This window comes from Eubalaena glacialis, chromosome 18 (genome assembly GCF_028564815.1).
Source record: "Eubalaena glacialis isolate mEubGla1 chromosome 18, mEubGla1.1.hap2.+ XY, whole genome shotgun sequence".
NCBI classification, from domain to species: Eukaryota; Metazoa; Chordata; class Mammalia; order Artiodactyla; family Balaenidae; genus Eubalaena; species Eubalaena glacialis.
The window spans coordinates 55,341,619-55,356,446 of record NC_083733.1 but is presented as its reverse complement, the minus strand read 5'-3'; the positions used below and the strand labels follow the sequence as shown (position 1 = coordinate 55,356,446).

Here is a 14,828-nt window from a genome sequence, read left to right as displayed (position 1 = left end):
TACTGAGCGGTCACTGTGGGCCAGGCGCTGCAGTGCTCTAAATGCTTTACGTGCCTGAATGCACTGAACTCTCTCAACAACCTAGGAGGACAGTACCATTACCACCTTAAAGATATGGAAACTGAGGCACTGCAAGGCTAGTGGCTTGCCCAAGGTCACACGGGAGCCTGAGATGGAACCAGGACTTATGCCCAAGTAGTCTGGCTCCACAGCCTGCGCTTCATTCCTCAGTCCCTCGGCAGTCCTGCAGGGCAACGGCTTTATACTGGGTCCATAAGCAGTAGCAACAGGCACCCATAGGAAATGTCAGTCTGCAAAATGACTGGTCACTTTCATGTGTTGTTGGGAGGAGAGGGTGGGATAATTAAATTATAACTGTTCAATTAATGTCACATTTAATATGTTAATAGCAGGGGCCACATTCTTTTTTTTTTTTAATTCCAAGAAAAAAAATTTTTTTTGCCATTTTTAAAAATTTTATTTTATTATTTTTTTATACAGCAGGTTCTTATTAGTTATCTATTTTATACATATTAGTGTATATATGTCAATCCCAATCTCCCAATTCATCCCACCACCACCACCACCACTGCCACTTTCCCCCCTTAGTGTCCATACGTTTGTTCTCTACATCTGTGTCTCTATTTCTGCCTTGCAAACTGGTTCATCTGTACCATTTTTCTAGATTCCACATATATGCGTTAATATACGATATTTGTTTTTCTCTTTCTGACTTACTTCACTCTGTATGACAGTCTCTAGGCCCATCCATGTCTCTACAAATGACCCAATTTCGTTCCTTTTTATGGCTGACTAATATTCCATTGTATATATGTACCACATCTTCTTTATCCATTTGTCTGTTGATGGGCATTTAGGTTGCTTCCATGACCTGGTTATTGTAAATAGTGCTGCAGTGAACATTGGGGTAGATGTGTCTTTTTGAATTATGGTTTTCTCTGGGTATATGCCCAGAGGGGCCACATTCTTGAGCACTTACCACCGTGAGCCAGTTACTGGGGGTAAGCACCTGACCCGCATCCTTTTTTTTTTGTTTTTGGCACCGCGCCAGCTTGTGGAATCTTAGTACCCCAACCAGGGATTGAACCCGGGCCCCAGCAGTGAAAGTGCTGAGTCCTAACCACTGGACTGCCAGGGAACTTCCTGCATCCTATTCTTTCATCCTCACAACCATCGTACAAGGCAGTCCTCAAAGGGGGAAACTGAGCCTCTTTGAGGAGTACCTTGAATAGGAACTGGTCAGAAGCAGAGAGAGGAGATCCAAGTGTTTCTGAGCAGACTGAGTGCACTCATGGACCATGCACACTGCCCCTCAGACTGCTGCCTCGTCATCCAGCTTGGGTTTCTCTGAATGTCCAGATAAAATGTTTTGTTTCTTGACAAGACCGAGAACTCCTATGATACCGGGACTCTATATACACATTCTTGAAGGTGGAAATGATTAGAGAACAAAAAGCTATGTCCTGAATCAGGTAATTACAAAATGAAGTTGGCAAGGACAATGACACAAGAACATATAGGTACTATGCTTCCACTTTGTTTCCCTAACTTCTGTAGCAGATCCAATTGTTTGCCTACCCAATATCCATCCCCCTCTCCTAGTCTTTTCCTAAATAGTACTCCAATTTTATTCCTGTAGTGGCACTCCTCCCGGCGGTCCTGTCCTTCAGGTGAGGATGCTTTTAGCCCCAGTGCCGACAGTAAATCCTGATTGGCCCTTGCCTGTGATTTGCCCAAGCATGGTCATGTGTCACAATGCTGGCCAATGAGATATGAGGGGAATCTGGAAGGCGGGGCGTCTTTGAAAGGTTTCCACGCTCCTAAGAGAGACACAGTGAGAGATGCCCTCTTTCTGCTGCTGGATATAACCTTGTCAGGGTGTGATGACCGTAGCTGTGACAGTCATCCTGTGGCCACAAGGACATCCTGAGGACACAGAAGACACACCAAGGATGGTGGAGAGGGCTGGGCTTCTTACAGGCATTGTGGAACTGCTTAATTATTCTACCCTGGTGCTGCCTATCTATGGACTTGTTAGAAATGCAAATTCTCAAGCCAGACCTACTGAATCAGAGGCGCTGGGTGGGGCCCGGCAATATGTGTTTTAACAAGCCCTCCAGGGGACTCCGGAGCCTGCTCAGGTTTGAGCACCACTGCAGTAGCACAAAGTGATAAAATGTTCAGAGTGTGGCCTCTGGAGTCAGGTTCCCAGAATCCAAATCCTGTCACCACCACTGTCTAGCTGTTGGGCAAGTTATTTAAATTTAGTTGCCTCATCTGCAAAAGGGGAATAATAAGCATACTTACAGCGTTGTTGGGAGGCTTAAATGAGTCACTTTGTGGGAAGCGCCTAGCACAGTGCTTAGCATACAGCAGACATTGTATAAATGACCTATTTGCTGCTGCTGTTGTTGCTATTAACTATTGTTTGCAGCCAAAGGCATACCAACTGACACAACTTTCTGACTGAACTCCCCCAAAGCTGGATCCATAAATCTTTTCACCTCCAGGACCCAGCCCAGCGCCCTGGGGCTCCGTTTGTGTGACTCTCTGGTCAGCACAGGGTTGTGACACACAGGAGGGGCGGAAGGCCTTTCTCCCGAGTCCAAACCATCGCTCTTCAGACCTCCTCCCAAAGCCTGAGCCTCCACGGTCCCAGCAGCTTCTCCTGGACACTCCAGGTTGGGTATTCTGCCAGCTACTCTGCCCAGTTACTGATCCAGAATGGCCACAAGTTCTGCCCAGCCCCAGAGAGCACCCCTGCCATGTAAGTCATGCCAAACATCTGGCAAGAGTCCAGGGGTGCCCTTCCCTCTGGGAGCTATCTGTGATTTCAAAACTGGTGGCACCAAGATGCAGAAAGCCAAAGAATGACTAATACCACCCCTAGATAAGGCTCCAGTAGGAAGAGGCAGCTTCTTGTCAGGCTTAACAGCAGCCAGGGGCTATGGGTGGGGCAGGGGTTTTTCACACACTGGTGTCGCTGACACTGTTGGGCCAGTCGATGAAAGAAATGTGTGGGTGCAGAAAGGGGGTCCCAACCTCTGACCACCAACCCCTGGGGCAAGAAAGGATGGGTCAAGTTCCTGGACACTGGAAAGGAAGCTATTAGGCTGAACGTCATAAAACTGCCAATATTCAACCATTCTTGACCCACAAAAAAGCAATTTCATTCGATTCAACCTAATATAAGCCAGGAAACTGACTCAGTGCAGTGCCAAGGAACAGGTCAACAAGAATTTGGGATGGTGGTGGCCTCTGGGGAAGGGAATTCAGTGCTTTATTTTTGTCCCTTTGGTTCCGTGTGTGTGTCCACTATTCAAAACTTAGTGAAATTTATCCTTTTACAACCTAAATGGGAAAATAATTAGAAAAAGAATAGATACACGTATATGTATAACTGAATCACTGTGCTGTATACCTGAAACTAACACGACATTGTTAATCAACTATACTCCAATATAAAATAAAAAGTTTAAAAAAAAGCTTAATGAAATTTAATAGCTCAATCAACCCTGCAATATGGCCCATCTCAGAGAAAAGACAAGGCTGCACTAGCTGCAAACCCGACACCTCTCTGCCCTCATGCCTTCCCACTCTATCCTCCTCCACTCTGCTCTTAGCCACTGTCTCAGGGCCTTTGCACTGGCTGCTCCCTCTGCCCAGAAACCTCCACTGCTCACATTGCCTCACCTCCTTTAGGTGTGAACTCAACCCACCTCCCAGGGAGGCCATCCCTGGCCACCCTGTCTAAAATTTCAACACCCTCCACCCTGATACCTCACATCCCCTTTCTTAATTTCTTCTGCTTAGCATTTATTACCATCTAACACAGTATACATCTTATTTATCTGTTTACTGTCTGAATTCCCCACTTGAATGAGAGCCCCGGAAGGGGAGAAGCCTTGTCTGCCTTGCTCACTGCTGTAAACCTGGTACCTAGAAGAGCATTCAGCTGGGTGAATACCTGTTGAATGAGTAAGTTTAAAAGTCAGGGACTTCCCTGGTGGTCCAGTGGTTAAGAATCCGCTTTCCAATGCAGGGGACATGGGTTCGATCCCTGGTCGGGGAACTAAGATCCCACATGCCGCGGGGCAACTAAGCCCACACGCTGCAACTACTGAGCCCGGCGCTCTAGAGCCCACGCACCGCAACGAAGAGCCTGCACACCGCGACAAAGACCCAGCACAGCCAAAATAAAATATAAATAAATAAATAAATAAAAACTCAGAATCAGTGTCAGTGTTTGGGGTTTGCCACCCTCAGATCCAACATGTGCCAGGTCTATACTGGGAAACCTGGAAAAACCAAGCCGCCTAAACTGGTGACAGTGATCCTAATGTTCTCTCCATGCTGGACGCACCTCAGAGCCTGTGAAGGAAAAGGAAAGGCAGAACTGATGAGGGTGCTGGAGGCAGATACTTGAGGGAGCCAGAGGGGCTGCAGGACTTCGCCCGCCTTCCTCCCGCAAACCAAGAGCGTGGTATAAAGAGCTAAGCATCAGAACAAATGCCGCCAGCCTCGGGCAGGATCAGTGCCGAGCTCCTGTTCACATCAACCACTGCTACCCATCTAGCAAGCAAACCCCAAGCAGAAACCCCCAAATGAGGGTGCCCTCTTTTCCTGCCACTTTCACACAAGGATTTCTGCCCCGCACTGACTTGCTGTTCAGTTAGAGACCCCAAAAGAACAAATGCAACAGGAATCTCTGCTTGATGTGAAGGGGGGCGGAGTGAACGTTTGTTGTCAAGGAGTTTTATCTGCTGGCTTGACAAGAAATATCATCAGGTCCGCGGCACCGGCACATGCTGCATCTTGCAGCGTTGTCAAAAGTCAAAAGTCAGAACTGAAAGGGGGCACTTTCCCTGCCTCCCGCTGCAGGGCTGCAGGCAAACCAAATGCTGGATTCTGGTTCCATGTGGGGCCCTGACAAAGACACATCAGAGGAAGGATCTGCGCACGGCTGTCCTGAGGGGAGGATGGGGGGAGGATCTGAGGCCTCCTGCTGGAACACGTCTTTGGAAAAAATGTGGGAGGCGCCCCACGGTCAGGTGCTGGAGGGAACCAGATCTCAGGGAAGAGGGACTTCTGCAAACTGACTCAGAGAACCAGCGCCCTCGTGGTCAGTGCTCAGAGCAGCTGGGGAAGCGTGTGGCCTCTGCAGGCTCGCTGATGCCCTCGCTGTGGCCGGATGCTGCTTTACCAAAGGGGTTTCCAGAGCTTTGAGCCAAGTATTGACTCGTTTGATGAAAAGAAAAAACAAAAACCCTTTTTACTATATAAGTGAACTGGGCAGAGGCAGGGAATTCCTCCATACTACACTCGAGCTTGAAACACACAAACGCTGAGTGAAATTTGTTATACTTGCTTCTAACTTTTCATGGTGAGATGTTTCAAGCACACAAAGGTGAAAAGAAGAGTATAGGGCTTCCCTGGTGGCGCACTGGTTGAGAATCTGCCTGCCAATGCAGGGGACACGGGTTCGAGCCCTGGTCTGGGAAGATCCCACATGCCACGGAGCAACTGGGTCTGTGAGCCACAACTACTGAGCCTGCGCGTCTGGAGCCTGTGCTCCGCAACAAGAGAGGCCGCGATAGTGAGAGGCCCGTGCACCGCGATGAAGAGTGGCCCCCGCTCACCACAACTAGAGAGAGCCCTCGCACAGAAACGAAGACCCAACACAGCCAAAAAATATAAATTAATTAATTAATTAATTAATTTAAAAAAAAAAAAAAGAAGAGTAATAAACCTCCTCCAGCCAGCTTCAACAGAATCACCTCATGTCCAATCTTCCTTTATCTCTTTACTCGTCCATACACTTGGCCCCCTCCACTCCCTGCCCATCCATATTATCTTGAAGCAAATCTCAGATGTCTTAACAGTTCATAGGTATTTCAGAATATAAGTCTTGGCTTCCCTGGTGGCGCAGTGGTTAAGAATCCGCCTGCCAATGCAGGGGACATGGGTTTGAGCCCTGGTCTGGGAAGATCCCACATGCTGCAGAGCAACTAAGCCCGTGCACCACAACTACTGAGCCTGCACTCTAGAGCCCGCGAACCACAACTACTGAAGTCCTCGCACCTAGAACCCGTGCTCCGCAACAAGAGAAGCCACCGCAGTGAGAAGCCCGTGCACTGCAACGAAGAGTAGCCCCCGCTCGCCACAACTAGAGAAAGCCCGCACGCAGCAACGAAGACCCAAAGCAGCCAAAAATAAAATAAATAAAATAAATTTATAAAAAAAAGAATATAAGTCTTAAAGATAAGGACTTTTTCTTAAGCAGAACCACAGTATCATTATCACACCTAAAAAATTAACAAGAATTTCTTAATAATGTCAAATATCCAGTGCGTTTTTGTTATTTAAAAGGGTGACTTCCCTTGTAGTCCAGGGGTTAAGATTCTGCGCTTCCAAGTCAGGGGGTGCAGGTTCAATCCCTGGTCAGGGAACTAAGACCCCACATGTCACGCAACGCAGCCAAAAAAAATTTTAAAATAAAAAAATAAAGAGGGCTTCCCTGGTGGCGCAGTGGTTGAGAGTCTGCCTGCCAATGCAGGGGACACGGGTTCGAGCCCTGGTCTGGGAGGATCCCACATGCCGCAGAGCAACTGGGCCCGTGAGCCACAACTGCTGAGCCTGCGCGTCTGGAGCCTGTGCTCCGCAACGAGAGGCCGCGATAGTGAGAGGCCCGCGCACCGCGATGAAGAGTGGCCCCCACTTGCCGCAACTGGAGAAGGCCCTCGCACAGAGACGAAGACCCAACACAGCCATAAATAAATAAATTAATTAATTAATTAATTAATAAAAAAAATAAAAAAAATAAAGAAAGGGGAAGTGCAGGTTCCAAAATCACAGAAAAACCCCACACCCAGAGTGATGGTCAAGCCTCCAGGCCCAAAGGGGCCTGAGACTTGCTGCAGGGCTACCCTGGACCAGGAGATCAGAGACCACACGTGGAATAGAGAGGCTACAACTAGTCAGTGTGGTCTTGCTTGACCACCCCATTCGGCTGTCTGTCGTCCACGGAGAGACCGCAGAATGAGCGTTTAAGAGCCTGGACTTGGCTTGGATTTGAATCCTGACTTTGACACTCACCAACTTTGTGATTTGCAGTTCTCAAGATCTGAGTTTCTTTACATAGGCAATGTGAATAATAACAGTACCTACGCCATGGAGTAGTTATGAGGATTAAGTGAGCTATTACATGAAAAGCACTCAGAGCAGTGCCTTGCACACAGTAAGAGCTCAATGAACGCTGGATCGTATCAATAATTCAGCCAACAGACACTTAGTGAGCATCTTTTACATGCCAGGCACTGTCCAGCAGTAGGAGGTAAGAGTGGTTACGAGGTTAAAGCTCTCATGAATTACCACCTGGAAACAGGGGCTGGCACCAGGTCAACCACCTGAGGACATGAACAGACTCAGAATCTCCAGCACCTGCCTTGTCTGGGTAGGAGAAACAAGCACTCCTTGCTCCTGAGATGGGGAACCCTGAACCAAGAGAGTAATTAAAGGTCTAGAACAATGACCCTCATAGATGAAAGAGTCCCCTTCCCGCTATCCCCCAGCCCAGCAATGCCTCTGGATCAGAGCAAGGGCAAGATTCACACACTGGGTAAACTCTGCCGTCGCTGAGCTCACAGGAAAAGGCCACACAGCTCCCACAGGAGGCAGACAAAAGAGAAGAGAGACTTCACACCCAAATAAGCTGCTTGCTTAGAGTGGGCTTTCAGTAGGCTGCGTCCTTTTCTCGTTTCCTTCACTCACCCTGCCCACCGTCCTCAGGGCCCAAAGACCCTTCTCCTTCCTGGGAAGTAAAGACCTGTTCCCAGGAAACCTCGAGCTCATCGTAAGGAGGAGATCAGCCAGTCACGCAGGTCTAAACCAGCACTCCAGCACCAATATAAAACTCGAGGATCGATGCTGACAAACTCCGGGAATGCATTTTGTGTGATGAGTCCTTCCTATGGTTTCTGTGGCTCAAAGCTCAGACCCCATCCCTCAAACCCTCAAACAAACATGAACACAGCATATACAACAGAGATTGAAGAGATTTAAGAGTATGCACCTGAGTTCAAATTCTGCCTCCATCACTTCCTAACCGTGAGCAAGTGGCCTCTCGTTGCCAGATCTCAGCTTCTTCACCTGTAGAGCGGGGATGATCCGAGTCCCTGCCACCTCAGTACACAGGTCACACACGCCAAGCACACTGCCACGCCCAGAAGGTGCCTTTGATGAATGACAGCTGTGAGTTTAGCTACCCCTGCCTGTGATAAATATGCTTTTCACCACTCATCTGCCCTTATTCACCAAGATAAAACAGGGATGGCATCTTTGACCTATCACCTAGGATATGAGTCTCATACCCTAGGTCCACACTGTCCAATACACGTGGCTACTGAGCACTTGAAATGCGGCCGGTGCAAATGGAGATGCTGAAGTTGTAAAATACACATTGTATTTTGAAGACTTAATGTGAAAAAAAAAGAATGTAAAATATCTCAATAATTTTTATACTGACTACATGTTGAAATGATGCTTTTTTTTAATCAGTCATCAATTTTATACACATCAGTGTATTTCTTTTTTTTTTTTTGGCCATGCCACACGGATCTTAGTTCCCTGACCAGGTATCGAACCCGTGACCTCTGCACTGGAAGCACAGTCTTAACCACTGGACCACCAGGGACGTCCGAAATGATACTATTTTGGACTAAATAAAATATATTATTAAAATCAATTTCCTGTTTCTTTTTACTCTTTTAAATGTGATTCCCCATAAAATCTTAAATTATGTATATGGCTCACATTGGTGGCTCGCATTATATTTCTAATGGACAGTACTGGTGCAGACCCTTGAGAACCAGAGTCTTCTTATTTGACTTCATACTGTCAGTGTCTAGCATGGTGCCTGGCACATAGGCTGGGTAGAAAAAAATGTTTCATAGATGGCTGGATGAAAGATGCTCTCCATACTTTTCCTGGTCTTAAAAGCAATCACTACCATCCTCACATCTAACCAGGCCTGCCCTTCATTCAAAATAGTGCACAACCCTTAAGGTCAAAGCTACACCAGATCAAAATGGACACAGTCACGGTGGCTGGAACAGGTCCCAGAGCCCCTGCAGGGCCAGGCATCACCACCTTAATTACTGGACTGTATTTTAATACTTTAACAGTCCATAAAGCTGGTCTGGTGCTTAGAAACACTCTTTCCCTGGCTGGCCCAAGTCCTCTTGCAAAGCTCACCCAAATGGGACACCGCCTTATTCACGCTCCTTCGACACCACACCTCAGTTCTTGCTAACTTGCGTCTGGTGTGGGAGCCACACAGTCAACCTTGTTTTATTTGAGGACAGGTTCTGCTGAAAGGCCTTCAGTTTTGAAACAACCAATTAAACATCCCAACAGAAACTGACCCCATCGTGTCTCACGGTCAGTGGAAACGATGCCACATCCCCAGACCACTCCTGCTGCCACATGAATGAGGTACTAAATATAGTCCGCAGTGCTTTGCATGTCAAACGACATGGAAAGGAAATGCTGCATCCACTTCTTAAACTTGCCTCAGCCTACTAAAGAGGACCTGGGAAGAGGAGTTTGGCATATGGGTGAAGAGCCTGGACCCTGGAGTCGGCTTCCTCGTCTGTAAAGTGAGTTATCTTCCCCGGACTCTTGTGAGGATTAACTGAGGAAAAATGTGAAATGCTTAGAAGAGTACCAAGTACAGAGTAAAGTACTAGGAAATGTTAGCTGCTATTATCATCATTATTATTATTTTACAAAAATTAAAGTAGTGTGAACTTGAACAATGGGAATTCACTCTTCTCCAGCCACAACGATACTGTTTTTGTAGCAAACTCATTCTCACATCTGAGCCTTTGCACTTGCTGTTCCCTCTGCCTGGAAATAGTCTTCCCGCCCAGCTCCTGGCACAGCTGATGTCTCTTGCTCATTCAGGTCTCAGCTCACGTGACTCCCCTTCAGAGAGGCCTGGAAGGCCTTTCCGGGCCACACAAGCTAAAGTAACCATCCCTGGGACTTCCCTGGTGGTCCAGTGGTAAAGAATCTGCCTTCCAATGCAGGGGACTCGGGTTCGATCCCTGGTCGGGGAACTAAGATCCCACATGCCGCGGGGCAACTAAGCCTGCGCACTGCAACTACTGAGCTCACGTGCCTCAACTAGGGAGTCCGTGTGCCGCAACTAGAGAGAAGCCCATGTGCCGCAATGAAGAGCCCGCGTGCTGCAACAAAGACCAGATGCAGCCATAAAAATAAGTAAATAAAATAAAATATAAACATTAAAAAAAATTTGAAGAGGAAAGCATACTTTATTAAAAAAAAAAAATCCCTTCCCCACCGCCAGTCTGCCCCAACGCCTCTCTCCATCACCCCCACCCTGTTATTTCCTCCATCTGAAATTAAAACCACCTGAAGTTACCTTGTTTATTGTGTGTCCCCTCAGCTAGAATGTAAACCCTAGGAGAGCAAGGATCTTGTCTGTCTTGTTCACTGTCCAGAGTTTATGCTTTTAGCCACTATGCTATACTGACTATGTACCAGAATGCTTACTGGATGTGCGTTTGTGAATATAAAAGAAATCCCAGAAACAACTTAAATGTCCAGCAATAGGGAGATGGTGGTGTGGAGCATGGTCTGTCCACACTGAAGAATACGTGTCTAGCCGTTAAAAAGAGTGAGTCAGGGACTTCCCTGGCAGTCCAGTGGCTTAGACGCCGCACTCCCAATGCAGGGGGCCTGGGTTCGATCCCTGGTTGGGGAACTAGATCCCACATGCTGCAACTAAGAGTTCTCATGCCGCAACTAAAAGATCCCGCACGCCGCAACTAAAGATCCCGCATGCTGCAACTAAGACCCGGCGCAGCCAAATAAATAAATAAATAAATTTTTTTTTTTTTTTAAAAAGAATGATTCAGATCTGTATGTAAATGACTTGAAGAGATATACCCTATCAAATATTTAAAAAATCAAGTTACAAATATGTGTGTCTTGATCCCTCCTTTTTTGGGGAGTGGTGAGGGACAAGGAAGAAAACAGTCAATATTTGCATACATACATCCATATAAGTATAGAAAGAGGTAAGTGAGAGCATCTACCCGAATTTCCAAGGGCAGAGAATCTACTTTGTTCTCTCAGACATCTCCAAAACCTGACACTGGATACTCAGTAAATACTCATTGTCTGAATAAATGGTTGTCTTCGGGGGATGGGATTTTGGAGTGGAGGGTGGCACCTATTGTTTTCCTTATGTATCTCTGTATTGACATGTTACTATGAGCATGTATATCTCCGCATAACTTTTTAAAAGCCAAGTTCAACCAATTCACACACACACACAAATTAAAGCCATGACCAGAGCAGTTCTAAGAAACAGCAGTGTCAGTCTTGAAGAAAGCACAAATGCACAAACTGGTCCAATAGCATCTCATTCTAACGGCTAAAAACAAACCCTTTACTTTAGAGGAAATGACTGTTCAATTCTTTTATTAAAACATACAGACATTTAATTTAGATTTGGGGAATTAAACACATAACAAGGTTAATCTGTTATCATAACCTGTGTCATGTTTTTACACGGAAGTTTGAAATATAACCGCAAAATACCTTTTACAGGGAAAAAAAGGCGCCAATCACTGCACATCCTAAATTCCATTTTTGATTTACCACCTAACAACTGCAATGTCTGAAAAACAGGCTCATGTTTAACTCTGACCATTCCACACAGACTGCTAAAAAACCCACATGCTGTTGTCACTAACAATTAAGACCAAGATTTTTTTAAGTCATTGCTTTATTTCCTCAGATTTAAAAAAGCACTTAGGGGGAATTCCCTGGCAGTCCAGTGGTTAGGACTCGGCACTTTCACTGCCCAGGCCCTGGTTCGATCCCTGGTCGGGGAACTAAGATCCTGGCAAGCCCTGCGGCGCGGCCATAAATGATTAATTAATTAATTAACTCAATAAATAAATAAATAATTAAAAAGCACTTAGGCAAATTTAGTGGTCAGCACAAATTTGAGACCACCGGTTCCCATCTCCAAGTGCAATTACAATGAAAGATCTGACAACAGACTCACCCTAAACGGAGAGCTAATGAATTCCCTGCCCAGCCTCTTCCCTGGTATGTATGCTACCTCCCAAAATGCTCAGGATGGCCCTTCCCACATAGGATATTCTAAGCCGCTGACACGGTGTAACTTTTCAGAAAGAAATTTAGCGACTCAGCCGAGCTCTGCCAGGCTAAAACTGTAGAAATGGGCCCCCTGAAAGCCAGGGCTTTACTCCCGACTTGTGGCCATTGCAATCTGGCCAAGTCCATAGTGCCTTCTCGACACCCTACGAATACAATGTTTCACATACATCAATCCTCGGTGACTTGAAAGAAACAACTCAACCTTGTTGGAAAAGGCCATATTCAGTGGCCAAGGGAGAATTTCAGTGCCCACAAGATGGGAGATCAAGAAGGGCCAATGAAATGGTTGCTATGAAATAAGACAGCTCCATCCTTCTTGCCAATCAATTAGACCTGGGAAGCCTGGGGGAGAAGAGCAACTCCGAAGTTTCTGCCTTGGCCCATTTGCCAAGATGGTGACTACTGGGTCTGAGAGGAAAAGGAGTTTAGGTTGAACATTTTGAGTTCATGGTACCCAAGGGAACAGTCACCAGAGGACATCACGGAACACGGGCTCCACATCTGGAGCTGGAGCTCAGGGTGCTAATAGGGCTTTGAGACAGAGTCAAGTGCTGACAGCAGTGGTACAGTACATAAAGCACTAGAGTGAATGTGTTGGCTTGCGGGGAGGAGTGTGTGAGAGCTGAGCAGGCGGCTGCTGATAGCAAGTCACTACCATTTCTTCTCAGGCCCTTATACTGCAGTATGTTCCACAATTTAACCTCTGGTGAATAAAAATTAGGGCAGTGTGGGGGGGAGACATTAACCTTGTCCCTGCTCTGCCCTGTAAATACAAACATAAGCAGCAAAGGCCTATCAAGAAAAACAAGACATGTTTATTAAGTGCTTACTATGCACCTGGCCCTGTGCTGAACACTAAATATGAATTATCTCCTGGGATCATCAAAGCAACCCTAGCACAAATGTCCTATGACTACCATTTCACAGATGGGGCACTGAGGCTGGGAGTGAACATGTGGGGTAGCTCAGGGCTGTCATGTCACATCCCACCACAGTTAGGCAGTCTCTGGGCCAGATGGAGAACACTGAAGAAGAACAATTATAATATATAAGAGCTGCTACTTAGTGAGAGATGGCTCTGGACTAGGAATACAATCTCAGCAAATCCTTACAACCCTCTGAGGCTGATATTGTTACCCCATTTTACATAGATGGAACCTGACGCTGCAGGAGAGGAAGTCAACCAGACCAGTTTTGAGTTCGGCCCACTGGAAGAACAACACTACAGCCAGAGCCCCACCCTCAGGGGGTCTCTGAGAAACTGGAAAAATGCTGAATAAATGGTACCATTTATTAAATGCTGACTATGTGCCAGCTGCTGCTCTAAGCACTTCACAAATGGTATTCTCATTGCATCCTCAAAACGACTCTACGAGGTGGCTGCTATTAAAATCCCATTTTATAGACAGAGAAACTAAGGCACAGAGCAGTGAAGTCTGTCGCTCAAGGTCACACAGCTAGTAAATGGTAGAACCTAATGGTTGAACTTGGCTCTGCCTCCCAAACCAAAGCTCTTAAACAAAATAATTTCAGTTAACAGCAGCCACCCTGCATTGAGGGCTAACTATGGACTCGGCTCACCCTCAACTTACCACATTCGGTCGATAATACCTTCACCCCATTTCTCGGGAGCTAACAATACGCAAACACGTAATAAGTGCCTTCTATGTGCCAAATGCTTTATTCACCAGATCTCAACATTTCAACAGAATTCCCAACAAAAGACAAACACTATTCTTCCCCGGTTAGACTGAAAGGGGAAACTGAGGTTCGGCGCGGTTTCCCTATATCGCACCTCCAGAGTGGCAGAGCCAGGACCCGAACTCACTGCTACCCGACTCCCATGCCACGCTCTTCGGCAACAGCGCCAGGTAGCTCGTCTGGAAAGTTGAAGCATGCGGGCAAGAGACCGGCCAGGTCCGGAGGGCTAGAGTCCCGCCGCCGCCGCCGCCGCCCCCAACAACCGGTGCCCACACCCGGCCGTCCGCCCAGTCGCCCGCCCGCGCTGACCCTCGGGGTCCGAGGGGACACCGATTCCCCACCAGCCTTGCGCGAGGCCGACCCTGCACCCGAAGCCACATACCTGGGCGTCCCGGCTGCCCGCCCAGCGGGCCCCACGACCACGGTATCCAGATCCGCGCCGCTTGCTGGAGACGCCGCCAGCTCCTGTGGCCCGAGTGACTTCCAGGCTGCCCACTTCCAAGCCGCTTCGCGCGACGCCTCCTGGGAACTGTAGTTTCGTCCTAGGCGGCAGCAAGCTGAAAAAGGCCTGGTGCGCAGGTGCTGCCGGGAGCTGTAGGCGCGGGGCCGCGCCGCCTTCTGGGAATGGTAGTCCACCTGTCGCCTCCGTGCCTCTGGAGTCTCCAGAGTACTTCCGCAGCCCCGAGGGGCGTGAGGGACGGAGGCGTGCCTTCTGCAGACTCCAGCCCGTTGACCGCGCTCCTCGCTCGGCGAGGGCGGTTTTTCCCTTTTTCCAAGCCCTGTCCGCCTCCTCCCTTCCTTCAGTGGACGCTCTTCCTCCCTCTCCGCAAAGCGCGAGATACTTACCCCGAGGGCGCGAGCCTCGGGAGAGGCGGGAATAGCGGAGCAGC

General features: G+C 47.7%; 1 protein-coding gene across 4 annotated transcripts in view; it reads right to left on the bottom strand.

Annotated features, from left to right (window-relative positions):
- SIPA1L3 (signal induced proliferation associated 1 like 3) overlaps window positions 1-14,828 on the bottom strand; it is a 236,803-nt gene extending 221,975 nt beyond the window's left edge. For 2 of the 4 annotated variants that reach the window (XM_061174276.1, XM_061174282.1), the window contains exon 1: window positions 14,321-14,826. The gene's annotated coding sequence lies outside the window, so the exon portion shown is untranslated. Of the gene's footprint in view, window positions 1-14,320 lie in introns of all 4 variants that reach the window. The other 2 variants (XM_061174284.1, XM_061174283.1) reach the window with 2 other exon arrangements.